The sequence below is a fragment of the Ornithorhynchus anatinus genome, chromosome 9 (genome assembly GCF_004115215.2).
Source record: "Ornithorhynchus anatinus isolate Pmale09 chromosome 9, mOrnAna1.pri.v4, whole genome shotgun sequence".
Lineage (NCBI taxonomy): Eukaryota > Metazoa > Chordata > Mammalia > Monotremata > Ornithorhynchidae > Ornithorhynchus > Ornithorhynchus anatinus.
In genome coordinates this window covers 53357265-53371789 of record NC_041736.1, presented here as the reverse complement: position 1 = coordinate 53371789, position 14525 = coordinate 53357265, and positions in this window count along the sequence as shown.

Genomic DNA, 14525 nt, shown 5'->3' with positions numbered 1-14525 from the left:
GTGCGATATCATTTTGATAGAGAGGAAGAGGTGGATTTGAGAGATGTTGTGTAGGTAGAACCAACAGGATTTGGTGACAGGTTAGAAATAAATACTTTTTCTGAGTTCCCTTTTTTAATGATATTTGCTAAGTGTACCAAGCACTGTAGTAAGCGCTGGCTATATACAAACTAATCAAGTTGGACAAAGTCCATGTTCTACATGGGGCTCAAAGTCATAATCCTCATTTTACAAATGAGGTAACTGAAGCACAGAGAAGTTAAGTGACTTGCCCGAGGTCACACAGTAGACAATGGGTGGATCTGGGATTACAACCCAAGTCCTTCTGATGCCCAGGCCCAGGCTCTATCCACTAATAGTAATAATAATGTTGGTATTTGTTAAGCGCTTACTATGTGCTGAGCACTGTTCTAAGCGCTGTGGAAGTTACAGGGTAATCAGGTTGTCCCATGTGAGGCTCACAGTCTTAATCCCCATTTTACAGATGAGGTCACCGCGGCACAGAGAAGTGAAGTCACTTGCCCAAAGTCACACAGCAGACAAGTGGTGGAGCCAGGATTAGAACCCACAACCTCTGACTCCTAAGCCCATGCTCTTTCCTCTGAGCCACGCTGCTTCTCTAAGCCATGCTGCTTCTATGTGATTTCCATTGTGAATCAGTGGCCCAGGGTTTTTGCAGCATTCATTCCAAAAATAAAGACAGGCTCATTTCAAATCCAGTTTGAGTTTTAGGGGTGGGAATCTAGGCAGAGCTTTTTGAAGCACATAAGAGCCAGTCTTATCATCGGGCAAACCAATAGAACCTCTCAGGTGGAAATGAACCATAGGAAAATTCCCTGATAAATATACAGGCAAGAATGGAGCAGTGAAAGGCCTCCAGAGACCCTTTGCCAATAATTCATTATGTTTCAGGGTACAAGTGAAAGAACTATTTTATTTGAAATTACTGTGTTTTGAAGCCCAGACTCAGCATTTGATGCATTCCCAAAACTTTGTTTTCAGTCTTATATCTTCATTCTGTTATGGTTAATGACTCTGGTTTGACCTTTGAAATTATCCATACAGTGTAGATTAACAGGGATTACACAGTGGTTGGTGCACCAGACCTTTAACATAATTAGATCCAGATTGATATGGAGGTGTTAAGAGCAGACCTGTCTTCTGGATTTTTCCTATTTGGTGTTTAAAATATTCCAGGATGAAAGCACTTGCCTGGTTTGGGCAAGAGTATGTATGCATATACTGGAGATGTTTGAGTGTATATATACATGCACACACATTTAGGGAGACAGAGAGAGAGAGACGGAGAGAAATAGAGGGAGAAGCTTGGATGACTTCATTAGTCATGTTACCCCAAGCAGGACAATGGGGTCTGAAAACAGACACCATGTGGCTTGTTTGTGTATAATTTTGCTTGCACGTCCCATGTGCTTCGAGGCAATGCCAAGACCGCCCCTCTGCCGGGAATGTTGAAGGTAAAAAGCCTAGCTTGTTTTTGCTGGAACAACAACAGAAATAATGAAAACATTCCTATTTATTTTTGTTTTGTAACACTCCTTTCTTTTCACATCATCCAATTCTGGGGTTAAAACCTACTTGCTTGGGTCTATTTCAATCCAAGATAAAGGCTTATTTGTTTGACCTGTCTTGTTCATAATTACTCTAACTGTTCATTTTGATTTTGCTATTGTGTAGCGTGTGCTGAGGAGCTTGGCAGGAAAAACACTATGGAAGTGTGGAACTGAACAGCTTAATATGTGTAATTTGGGAATCCCAACATATGCCAGCTCTTTGCAAACTCCCCAGCCATTCCGGGCTGACTCCTAGGCAGCTATTCCTGTGAGTATGACACACAGACTCCCTGGGCTGGGGCCTTTTCTGTGACACCCAGCCATGGGGGCTTCTCGTTTCCTTTTCCCATTCTCATTGGCTATTACTGATTCAAGATGGTGGATCACCCTTGGGTCTACCCTCTCCAGTAGAGTGGGACTTACCTAAGCCAGGATAAGGTTTCCTGGGGCCAAATTCTGGGAGTGAAGTTTCAAGGCCTAGGTGCCAACTCCAAGGGGCATTTGGGAGGAATGGCCCCCCACAACTTTATGAGCTGGATACCCAGCCTTGCTCATCCCAGATCTCCGACAAGAACAATCAGGGTTGAAAAGACCCCAAATGGTGGTTTGTTAGCATTTTGAGTCCTATGCCCGCCCCCCACTAAAATCTCTGCCCCTTTTGTGCCCCCACTCTGAGAGTGAAAGGTTGGTCCTTAAGTTTTGAGAACCTGATGGCTTTCTTTGCTGCTAGGGTGGGGTGTGCTCTGAGAAGCAGTATAACCTAAACTAATGGAGAGTTGAGAATGAGATGATCTAGGTTCTAATCACAACTCCATCACTTGTCTGCTGTGGGGCCTTGGTCAAGTCACTTAACTTCTCTGGGTCTCAGTTTCCTCATTTGTAACATGGGGACAAAAATACCTGTTTTTCCTTCTACTTCTACTAATGTAGGACAGGGACTGTGTCTCATATAATTCTCTTGTATCTACCCCAGCACTTAATACAACACTACAGTTTCCACCGCTGCCGGCATCACCAGATCCAAAGGTAGGCATTCTTCTGCCCCTGCTATCTGGGTTTTCTCATCCAATGCTGGGGTTTGCCTGGAGTAGGGTTTCAGGCCATTCCCTCTTCTCCCACCATTCCGCTACCCCAGAATAGGCCGACGCCATCATTTGCATGGTGTGCCTTGGTTTCTCTGCAGTATGCATTGGGGAGAGGTGGCCCCTTGTCTCCACCCCACCACCCTGGTCACATCCCCTGGTACACACCAGGCAGAATTTGCAACAACTATTATTATTTTTATTATTGAGCTTTTGCAAAAGTCAATTTATCTTCCTTTTTTAAAATCTCACTGAACACCTCTTTTGGGGGCAATCATGTTTACAGCCATGAGCCGGGGAGCAGGAATAAAACTTTCGGAGGACTGATGTAGGACATAACAGCAATAAATAGCATTAGTGGTCTCTGAAGCTACTTATGCTGAAATAATCATATTAATGGTAATGTGGTTTATGCTGTGATTACTGCAGCTCTCTATCTGAAAATGATCTTGCCCCAAGATGCTAAATGAACTCATTAATTTTGAACACTGTTGTACTGATACCTTCAGTTTGTACAGTAGTTTTATTTTCCAAAATACTTTCATATTATTTCATTTCTGTCCTCATAATATCTCTTGAGGTAGGGAGAGATAGATATTATTATGCCCATTTTACAGATGAGGAAACTAAGGCCTAAGGAGATTAAATGACTTGTCCAAGGTCACACAGCAACAGAGCTGGGACTAGAACCCAAGCTGTCTGACTCCCAGATTCATATACGTTGTATCATACCATGCTTTCAACTATCCTATGAATCAAGTGTGTTCTACAACCTCTCTTACTGATCATGAACATGCCTCAACAGAATATCCACAGCCTGAAAAGGAAAGGTCTAGGATTTGTTGATCTCAGGGTCCCAAGCCATAGATGGATATAATGCACAACTGCTTCAGCGGATATGACCTCCTTGAGAGAAATAATAATAATTATGGTACTTGTTAATCAGTTACTATGTGCCAAGCACTAAGTGCTGGAGTAGATACAAGTTAATCAGGTTGTACAGCACCTGCCCCACATGGGCCTCAAACCTTTACAGATGAGGTAACTGAGGCCCAGAGAAGTTAAGTAATTTACCTAAGGTCACACAGCAGACATGTGAGGAGTTGGGATTAGAACCCAGAACCCTCTGATTCCCAGACCTGTGCTCTATCCACTAAGCCACACTGCTGTAATTACTGCATGGAGAAGCAGTGTGGCCTAGTGGAAAGTGTATACTCTCCCAAGTGCTGACTCCTCTGACTCCCACAGGCTTGGGAGTCAGAGGACTTGAGTCCTAATCCCAGCTCCACCACATTCCTGTGCTGTGACCTTGGGCAAGTCACTTGACTTCTCTGTGCCTCACTTTCCTCATCTATAACATGGGGACTAAATATCTGTTCATTCATTCAATCATATTTACTGAGCATTTACTGTGTGCAGAGCACTGTACTAAGATCTCCATGTGGGACAAGGACTATATCCGAACTGATTATCTTGTATCTACCCCAGCCTCGGTACAATGCTTGGAACGTGGTAACCACTTAGTTAATACTACAGTAGTATCATTATTACATGGTTAAAATAAATGTCGTAAGCCCAGGAGCAACTTCAAAAATCAAAGCTATCAAACCACCCCTGCCTTTTGGACCAATCACTCAATTGTCCGCCATCTCACCGACTGATGCATACATAACTGTCTCCATCACTAATTCCATCTGAGCAGCTGTCAAAAGCAATTCTGTCTGCCAATAAGAAGTGTGAGAGCAGAGCCATCCACTGACACTTGAGTGACCCAAGTTTGGAGAATTGGAATATAGTGTTAGGATCCACAGAGATGAAGTCCCTCCCATTGACCTATGACGGCATTACTCTGGGATGGCACTACCCTACTAGGAAAGGGCCGAGGGTTTAAATTAGGGGGAGGCTCATTGGATGTTGTATTCAGGTCCTTTATTTAGTTGACATGGGGAGGAGCTGGGAAATTTTCCAATCACTGGAATAGGGGGAGGGAAGGCCTGATTATTATCATCCTAGATACTATTATTATATATTATATTATATATTATACAACATTATATATTATAATATATAATTATACATTAATACTATACATTATTATATATTAATATTATATATTATTACTATAGTATCATACTAGATACTATACTAGAGAAGCAGCGTGGCTCAGTGGAAAGAGCACGGGCTTGGGAGTCAAAGGTCATGAGTTCAAATCCAGGATCTGCCACTTGTCAGCTGTGTGACTGTGGGCAAGTCACTTCACTTCTCTGTGCCTCAGTTCCCTCATCTGTAAAATGGGGATTAACTGTGAGCCTCACGTGGGACAACCTGATTACCCTGTATCTACCCCAGCGCTTAGAACAGTGCTCGGCACATAGTAAGCGCTTAACAAATACCAACATTATTATTATTGTTACTAACACTTGTTAAGAGCTTGCTAGGTGCAAACAAAGGGGTAAATCAACTGGTATAAATATAAGCTAATCAAATTAAGTCCACTAGGCAGCAAAGACCACACATATAATAGAAGAATAGAGTAAAACACAATGAGTGCACGTTAATAGAAACAATAAAAACATTGACCATGATAATGTCCACTAAATAGTCCTTGGAGGGAGTGGTTCATGGAAACCCCTCTGCTCCAGGGAAACAGTCCTTGGCTGGTGACAAGCTACCATCCATTTCCCAGTGTTGGAAAACTTGGATAGGCAGGCTTCTGCTTACCCTCTGCTTCTGTGGGGGCCGAGGAGGAGAATGGGAGTCCACCCAGAGAAACACTCTGAGTTCTAGGCTTTGGGCAGAATTCTATGTGATGCCTTATTACACTGTGTGCCCGGCGTAACATACGCAGCATCATATGCATAGTACGGGTGACCCTCCTATGGAAGGGGCAGCCAAACGCCTGAAGCTGAACCTGCCTAGCAGCTCCAGATCAGATGTCTGGGCCAAACTCAAAGCCTTCCAAGTTTTCCCGCTCCCCATCTGTTGTCTCCTCTACCCCTCCCACACTCCCTTGGGAAAGTTGAAAACTGCTGGTAACTGTAGTCTCTATTTGCTGAACTGGTTGGCAGGCAAGAGAAGAGGTTCTTTCTCACCCAGTGGGTTGTGAATGGTGTGGAAAAATATGATTGCAGAATTGTTCCTGGCCCAGTAGAAATAACTTATTTTGGAACGATGGGCATAGGCTTAGAACAGTGCTTTGCATATAATAAGTGCTTAACAAATACTACCATTATTATATTATTATACTAGCAGGTTTACAATAACATCCAAAAACTTTGCCATTTTTCTCATGGCCCTCCATGCAACGAAGTCTTCATCAAGTAAAAGTAAAATCCTAGATAGATAAGCAGGTAAAAACTTCGACAAATGTCACTTAACCAATCAATCAGCCATCGGTATTTACTGAGCACTTATGGAGTGCAGAGCACTGTATTAAGCACAACGCAGAGTAAGATACAGTAGACTTGGTAGATACCTGCCCATAAGAAGCTTACAGTCTAGAAGGGGAGACTTCTAGACTGCATCTAGAATGTGTCCATCTCCCCTTCTAGACGTGAAAGTAATTTACGGATAGGGGAATGGCAGGGTATAATCATATGTGCATAAGTGCTGTGGGGCTGAGGGTGGGATGGATATCAAGGTCTTAAAGGGTATGATCCAAGTGCAGAGGTGACGCAGAAGGGAAAGTGAGTATGGGAAATGAGGGTTTAGTCGGGGAAGGCCTCTTGGAAGAGATGGGATTTCTAGTAAGACTTTGATAGTAGGGAGTGTGGCAGTCTGTCAGATATCAATCAATCGTATCGATCGAGTGCTTACTGTGTGCAGAGCACTGTACTAAGTGCTTGGGAGAGTACAATTGAACAATATAATAGACACATTCCCTGCCTACAGTAAGCTTATAGTCTAGAGCGGGAAGCAGACGTTAATAAAAATAAATTATGGATATGTAAATAAGTGCTGTGGGGCAGTGAATAAAGGGAGCAAACAGAGTGATGCAGAAGGGAGTGGGAGAAATGATATGAAGGGTGGAGGGGGACAGGGGAAGGGGTAGTTTCTGGCCAGAGGGAGGAGGTGGGCAAACGGTCAGCAGCGAGAGAGTTGAGATTGAGGTGCTGTACCGGTATCTAGCTGGCCAATCTTGGAAGGTGGGAGTGACTGCCAATGGAAGTTGAGAGAGAAGCCAAGGGAGGGACCTTCTGGGGTGGCTCTGCTGCTTCTTTGTTAAAGCCACAGTCTCAGCGAATTGGGAGCAGCCAGAGGGAAAGTCCCTGAACTGGTTGGCAGGCAAGAGAAGAGGTTCTTTCTCACCCACTGGGTTGTGAATGGTGTGGAAAAATGAAATTCCAGAGTTGCTCCTGGCCCAGTAGAAATAACTTATTTTGGAATGATGGGCATAGGCAACTTTTGGCAGCTCTAAAGTATTATTAACAGTTGAAATGCCAGAAGGTTCAATTTCAATGTTGCAGTTGTTTTGGTCAAACTCTCGATTGGTGCACAGATGTAGTTTGTTTCCATCTAACCCAAATGAATGAATGAATATGAAGAAGACACACACACACACACACACACAGAGACCATATCAGTAAGAGCATACTTTGTGAAAGGCTGAAGTTTATCAGGTGCCTCTCGTCATGTGAGAAGGCTTGCACTGAAAACAGTGGTGTTGCAAAATGAAACTGGGTAAGACGAAAGGCATCACTCTACTGCCTGTTTTTGTTTAAATGATGGTTGATGAATTAATTTATTAGTGGTAACAGTAGCATTAGTAGTGTTTACTGAGCATCCACTGGGTGCAACATACTGTACGAAACACTGGGGAAATAACCAGAAAGGTGATGCGTCCCCTGCCCAAATGGAGCTTACACTCTCATAGGGGACCTGTCAGATATAAAAATATTTACAAATAGAGTAGCTAAAAGGAGTAATAATAATAACTGTGGCATTTGTTAAGCACTACTTGTGTGCCAGGCACTACAATGGATACAAACAAATCGGGTTAGACACAGTACCTGTCCCACATGGAGCTCCTAGTCTCAGTCCCCACTTTTACAGATGAGGTAACTGAGGCATAGAGAAGTGAAGTGACTTGCTCAAGTTCACACATCAGACAAGTGGAGACAAGTGGGATAAGAACCCATGACCTTCTGACTCTATCCACTGCACCATGCAATGTTCAACTGAATAATTTAGATGCAAAAGTGCTCAGGATAGAAATAAAGAAGTGTCTAAGTGGTGTAGATTCCTGGAGGGTTTATAGGGCTTGAGATGCAGGAAACTAATTGGAGGAGGCTTGTTGATGAAGATGGGATTTTGGGAGGATATTTGAGTATGGGAAGTATTGTGGTCCATCAGTTTTGGATAGAAAGGGTTTTCCAGGTAGGGAGAAGAACATGGGGAAGGGAACTGAGAAGGGAGAGTGAGGTGCAGTTAAAATTATTTAGATGTAATCTGAAAGGCACGGGCATCATTCAGATTTTCTGAAGAGAGGGTGAATTTAAAATTTCTCAATCCAGTAACTTTACATTTCATCTTAGCTGACATTAGTGCTGGCCATCATCAGCTCTGAATGTGTGAAAGGGGTCAGGACTGGGAATCAGAATCCACTAGGAATTTCTATTGCCGGATTTATGTACAATATTTGCCATATCACCTCAATTTCCTCCAAATGGTAAGTGGACCTGTCAGTGCCCAGTGAAAATCAGAGAATGGGGCTATAGAGCCAAAACACATTTATCTTCCCAGAGAGTGGAAGAAAACCAGGAGAATTGCCACTGTACTTGATCTGCCATTGATTATTCCATAGTAGAGTGTAAAAACATTGGGGATGCACAAATGTTTCCCAGTTGAAGTGGCGACTGCCATCTCCAAGAGGTTCCCTTCTCCTCCCCCTCTCTCCACCCCTTTGGCAAGAGGAAAATAAAAACCTTGGGAAGGAAGAGGGATGTCATTCTGGTGAGCATTTTTATTGCAGTGGAGAAAAAGCACTAAGATTACTTCAGAGGGGCTTATCAGGGGCTCTTGGAGAGTTTTGTAAACACTAACTAGAGCTCCTACTATAGTAGGAGACTCTGTGAGATAAGATTTGGGAACACTAAGGGGACTGACCTCCACAGTCATCTGCATAGAATGTCCTTTAGGCATGGGGAAGGGCAGATATGTCATTTTAGAAGATTTTAGAAAACTCATTAGAGGGAATGGGCTATTTTACCCTGGGGCTGAGGATATGGGTTATGCTCTTTATGTTTCTCCTTCAATTAAGTGGTTAGAGGTTCGAAGGGCTTAGAAAGCAATCCGGGGGATCTGTGCTTGCACTCACTGACCTTCACAGTCTTCCACTTTCTCGTCAAGGCAGGTTGAAGGCTGAGAGAGGCTTCCCCTTCTGCCCATTCCAGGCACAAACATGTAGGAAGCGGGCAGGATCTTGTCTTAGGCCTCATCAGGCCCCACATGCATCATTTATGTATTTGAATACAGTCCTCCTCTAGACTGTAAGCTCTTTATTGGCAGGGAATGTGTCTACCAACTTCCTTCTATTGTACTCTCCCAAGCACTCAGTACAGTGCTCTGCATACAGTAAGCACTCAATAAATACAATTGTTTGATAAGCTCTGTGACCTTTGGGCATTTGCTATTCACCCCATGCTCAACCCCCACAGCAGTTAGGTAAATATCTTTAAATTATATATTATAAATTATTCATTTATATGAATTAATGTCTGTCTCCCCCTCTAGACTATCTGTTGCCGAATTGTACATTCCAAGCGCTTAGTACAGTGCTCTGCACATAGTAAGCGCTCAATAAATACTATTGAATGAATGAATAAATAGACTATAAGCTCAATGTGGACAGGTCATGTCTCTGCCAACTCTGTTGTACTCTCTCAAGCACTTAGTACAGTGGCTCTTCACATAGTAAGCACTCAATAAATACCATTGATTCCCTGATAGATTGATCAGAGTGAGGCAACTGTAACCATCATCCTCATCAACGAAGCAGCGTGGCTCAGTGGAAAGAGCACGGGCTTTGGAGTCAGAACTCATGGGTTCGAATCCTGGCTCGGCCACTTGTCAGCTGTGTGACTTTGGGCAAGTCACTTCACTTCTCGGTGCCTCAGTTACCTCATCTGTAAAATGGGGATTAAGACTGTGAGCCCCATGTGGGACAACCTGATTCCCCTGTGTCTACCCCAGCGCTTAGAACAGTGCTCAGCACATAGTAAGCGCTTAACAAATACCAACATTATTATTATTATTATCGACCAAAAAAAAAAAATGCCTTACTGTCTACAGTGTTGTATTTAGTGCACGTTAAGTCCCTACCTGCAAACAACTCAGTCTAGAGAGAAGGCATAAGAGAAACAATTTAATATTAAATGCTACACGATTGAAGGATTTCTCAGGGCAACAAAGTGACTCTCACACCCTTTTCCTCCCTCCCTCCCATCTCCCCAACCCAGGAATCAGAAAGTCATTAGTGACCCAAAGGTGTTCCTCCTCCACCAGATTATAGTAATAATAAGTACAATATTTGTTAAGCACTTACTAAGTGCCAAGCACGATTCTAACCACTAGGGTAGATACAAAGTAATCAGGTTGTCCCCTGTGGGGCTTACACTCTTAATCCCCATTTTACAGATGAGGTAATTGAGGCCCAGAAAAGTGACCTTGGGCAAGTTACACAGCAGACAAGTGGTGGAGCCGGAATTAGAACCCATGACCTTCTGACTCCCAGGCCCATGCTCTACCCACTATGCGACAGGCTTCAGTGCTGCTATGGGGCCAATGAGGCCACAGAGCCCCCTCGTAGCCTGGTCCCAGTGACAGGAGGTTCCCAGGAGTTGGTGAATCACTATCCGTGTCACTAAATACGAATGTAAAGATAGACAGGGCCTAGGGAGACCATCTACTGATGTCCTTTACCTCAGTGATTTCCTACTACAACCCAGTCCATACACTTTGCTCCAACACCAATGTACTCATTGTACCTCGATATTGTCTATCTCACCAACAATCCCTTCTTGTCCACATCCTCCCTCTGATACGTGATACCACTTTCTCCTCCTTCAAAGCTTAATTAAAATCATATCTCCTCCAAGAGGCTTTTCCCTATTAAGCCCTCTTTTTCCCAAGTCCCTCTCCCTTCTGCGTCACCTGTGTTCTTGGATCTGTACCCTTTAAGCACCGATAGCTCACCCCCACCCTCAGCTCCACAGCACTCACATGCATATCTTTAATTTATTTTACTGTCTATCTCCCCCTTAGATTGTACACCCCTTGTAGGCAGGGGTGTGTCTGTATTGTACTCTCCCCAACACTTAGTATGATGCATTTCACTCACTGGGCCATAGTGCCGTAACCCTGCAGGTACTTGGCCTGAAGATGGCATAGCAGTTGAATTACTCTTTCCTCACAAGAACAAACCCTCGAAGTCACTGGTTCCACAATTTTTTTTTTAATAGCATTTAAATGACTCAATCACCTTGCCCCCTCCTACCTCACCTCACTACTCTCCTACTACAACCCAGGCCATACACTTTGCTCCTCTAAGCGTACCTTGATCTTTTCTGTCAAGCCGCCGACCTCTCACCCACATCCTGCCTCTGGTCTGGAATGCCCTCCCCCTTCACATCCGACAGACAATTACTCTCCCCAATTCAAAGTCTTAATGAAAGCACATTTCCTCCAAGAAGCCTTCCCTGACTAAGCCCTCTTTTCCTTTTCTTCCACTCCCTCTGTACCTCCTTGACTTGCTCCCTTTATCCTCCCTCCCAGCCTCACATTTATATTAATGTGTGTCTCCCCCTCTAGACTGTAAGCTCGTTGTAGGCAGGGAACATGTTCGAAGTATTGTTATACTATATTCTCCCAAGCGCCTAGTACAGAGTTCTGCACACAGTAAGCCCTCAATAAATGACTGACCAACTATTTGTTAAGCTTATGAGAAGCAGTGTGGTTCAGTGGAAAGACCAAGGGCTTGGGAGTCAGAGGTCATGGGTTCTAATCCCGGTTCTGCCAATTGTCAGCCATGTGACTTTGGGCAGGTCAATTAACTTCTCTATGCCTATTACTTCATTGTAAAATGGAGATTAAAACTGTGAGCCCCATGTGGGACAACCTGATCACCTTGTATCCCCCCACAGTGCTTAGAACAGTGCTTTGCACATAGTAAGTGCTTAACAAATACCATTTTTTTTAAGCACTTACTATGCCCGAGACACTGTAGTAAGTGCTGTGGTGGATACAAGATAATCAGGTTGGACACAGTCCCTGTCCCACATGGGACTCACAGTCTTAATCCCCAGTTTTACAGATGAGGCAACGGAGGCACAGAGAAGTGAAGTGACTTGCTCAAGGTCACACAGCCGACAAGTGGCGGAGCTGGGATTAGAATCCAGATCCTTCTGACTCCCAGGCCTGTACTCTATCCACTATCGATTCCTCACAGAGCGTTTTTTCCTTAACAGAAGGGATGATGCTTTTCAGAGCCCGAGGTACAGCATAAATGCCCTGATTCACCCAATCCCCGGATGGTCCTGCTTACTGGTACTATTTAATGTTTTGGTAATGTTGATGAATAGTTGTGAAATAGATGATGTTTTGATAATATTCCTCGCCCTAACTTGTGTTTGAAATATAGAAAAGATCATATTCACTGTGCCTCCTTGTGGTCTAAAATTGTCATGAATTTGAGAGAAATTATGCCCACTGACTTAGTATCTTTCCAGGAGGGGAAAGTAATGGGGTACCAATGAAGTTTTTCAAGTTTTTCCTTTTTCTCATTTCCTTTTGAAGATGGTAGCTTCGTTCATTCATTCACTCAATAGCATTCCTTGAGCCCTGAATGAGCACCTATTGAGCTCCAAGCAGTAAGTATCTGGGAGAGTGCAATGACAGGGTAAAGATAGGGCTCCTGACCTTGAAGAGTTCACCTGCTGCAATTTCTCAGTGTACTAGGTGGAGCAAAAAGGCATTTCACAAACGTCAGTGATAATAGCATAGGTATGCTTTCAGGGAAGGTTACTAAACTTGGGTCTCTGGGTGCTGCAAAGCTAAGCCAGTTATGATGAGTAAGTTATAGGATATACTCTCCAGCCTAAATCTTAATCATTGCCCATGGGGGCCAGGAAGTAAATTCCATTGAATATTTAGGAGAGATTTCTGATTACTCAACTTTTAATTTTTTGGATTGATATTTGTCCTAAAAAGGAAAGTAAAACCATCTACTTAACCCAGGATGGCAACCAGGACCTCTGTTCTGCATTACAGCACACATCAGTGACATAGCAGCCGAGGAACTCCCTTTTTTATTTGGCCCTGAATGGTCTCTGATTTAAGGACCCTGGTGTTATTTTTCTCATAGACTGGTACCAAAGGAAGAGACTCTCAGAACTTCAGGTTGGACTGTAGAATCATGGAAAAGGTTTTATTCTGGGAAGAATACTAGATTCTGTGATGAAGAATCCTAGTACAAATTGAAAAAAACATGTGGTTGGGCTTCTAAGAAAGACAACGGAGTTGTTAAAGCATTGGATACCCCAAGCTCAGCCCCACAGAATTATACACATAGTCATAATTTAATGTCGGTCTTCCCTTCTCGACTCTAAGCGCCTTGTGGATAGGGAACATAGTTACCAACTCTGTTATATTGTACTCTCCCAAGTGAGAATGGAGAAGTATCATGGCCTCGTGGAAAGAGGACGGACTAGGGAGGACAAAGGATCTGGATTCTAATCCGGGCCCTGCCACAGTCACTTTACTTCTCTGTACTTCAGTTTTCAGTAAAATGGGGATTAAAGCTATGAGCCCCATGTGGGACATGGACTGTGCCCAACCTGATGATCTTGTATCTACCCCAGCACTTAATACAGTGCCTGGCAAGTGCTTAACAAATACTAAAAGAAAAAGTGCTTAATACATCGCTCTGCACACAGTAAGCACTCAATAAGTAACACTGATTGATAGTGTGTCAAGAAGCACTTTGTGAGGAAACTCCTTTTTTTATCTAATCAGGACCTCCAGGTACAGTTTAAACTAGGAGTCAGATGAACTAGGGAAATACCACTAGTCCTGTCCAAATGGAATTAAAACTCTTTCCCACCATCTGGAATGGTTTGACACCCTTTGTTGTGCTACTTGGGTATTCCTTACAAATGCTAATTGTAGGTTTCACAAACCACACTGGGAAACAAGTTATTTCCAGTGGGCTTGCCTCTGATTAGAGTTGGTTCTGAACATAAATCCCAGATCTGAAGACTCCAATTTATAATAAAGTCACTTTCCCTTCCTGAAACCAAGATCAAAAAAGATGGATGAAAGAACACACCCACCCTCCCTGCCCAGCAAGAGATAAAATGAACTTTTTGGCCACTGTTGGCCGGCAGAGGGGAGAAGTGGAGGACCTGTTGAGGAGCTAGAATGTTTCTGTGTACTGCTATATTGTACTTTCCCAAGCGCTTAGTACAGTGCTCTGCACACAGTTTGGGGTTTGGCAATCTCCCCAGAGAAATGCCCAGCTCCATTATTTGGTGCTGGTTGAAGGGGGTGGAGTTTGGAGTAATATCTTTCAGACCTGAAAGTTCTCCTGTCATCTACAATCTGGGGGTCAGGTCTGCAACCCGAGTACCTCTTACTGATGGTGTGAGGGATTTAGCCCTGTAAGGAAAGGCGTAATAGCACCCTCTTAGCTGGGCATAGAGAAAGCCGGGGAGTGGGAGGAAAGGCATCGATACTAAGGAATATCTTCCAGTGTAGGAAGGAAGATTGGTCCCTCCCCTCCCCCCTCCCCCCCGCCCCCCGTCCTGTATACATTAAGAGGGATTCAAGTAAGAGGAAAGGGCTTTCTGATCATGAGGGATGTGAGGTGGTTGAAGTA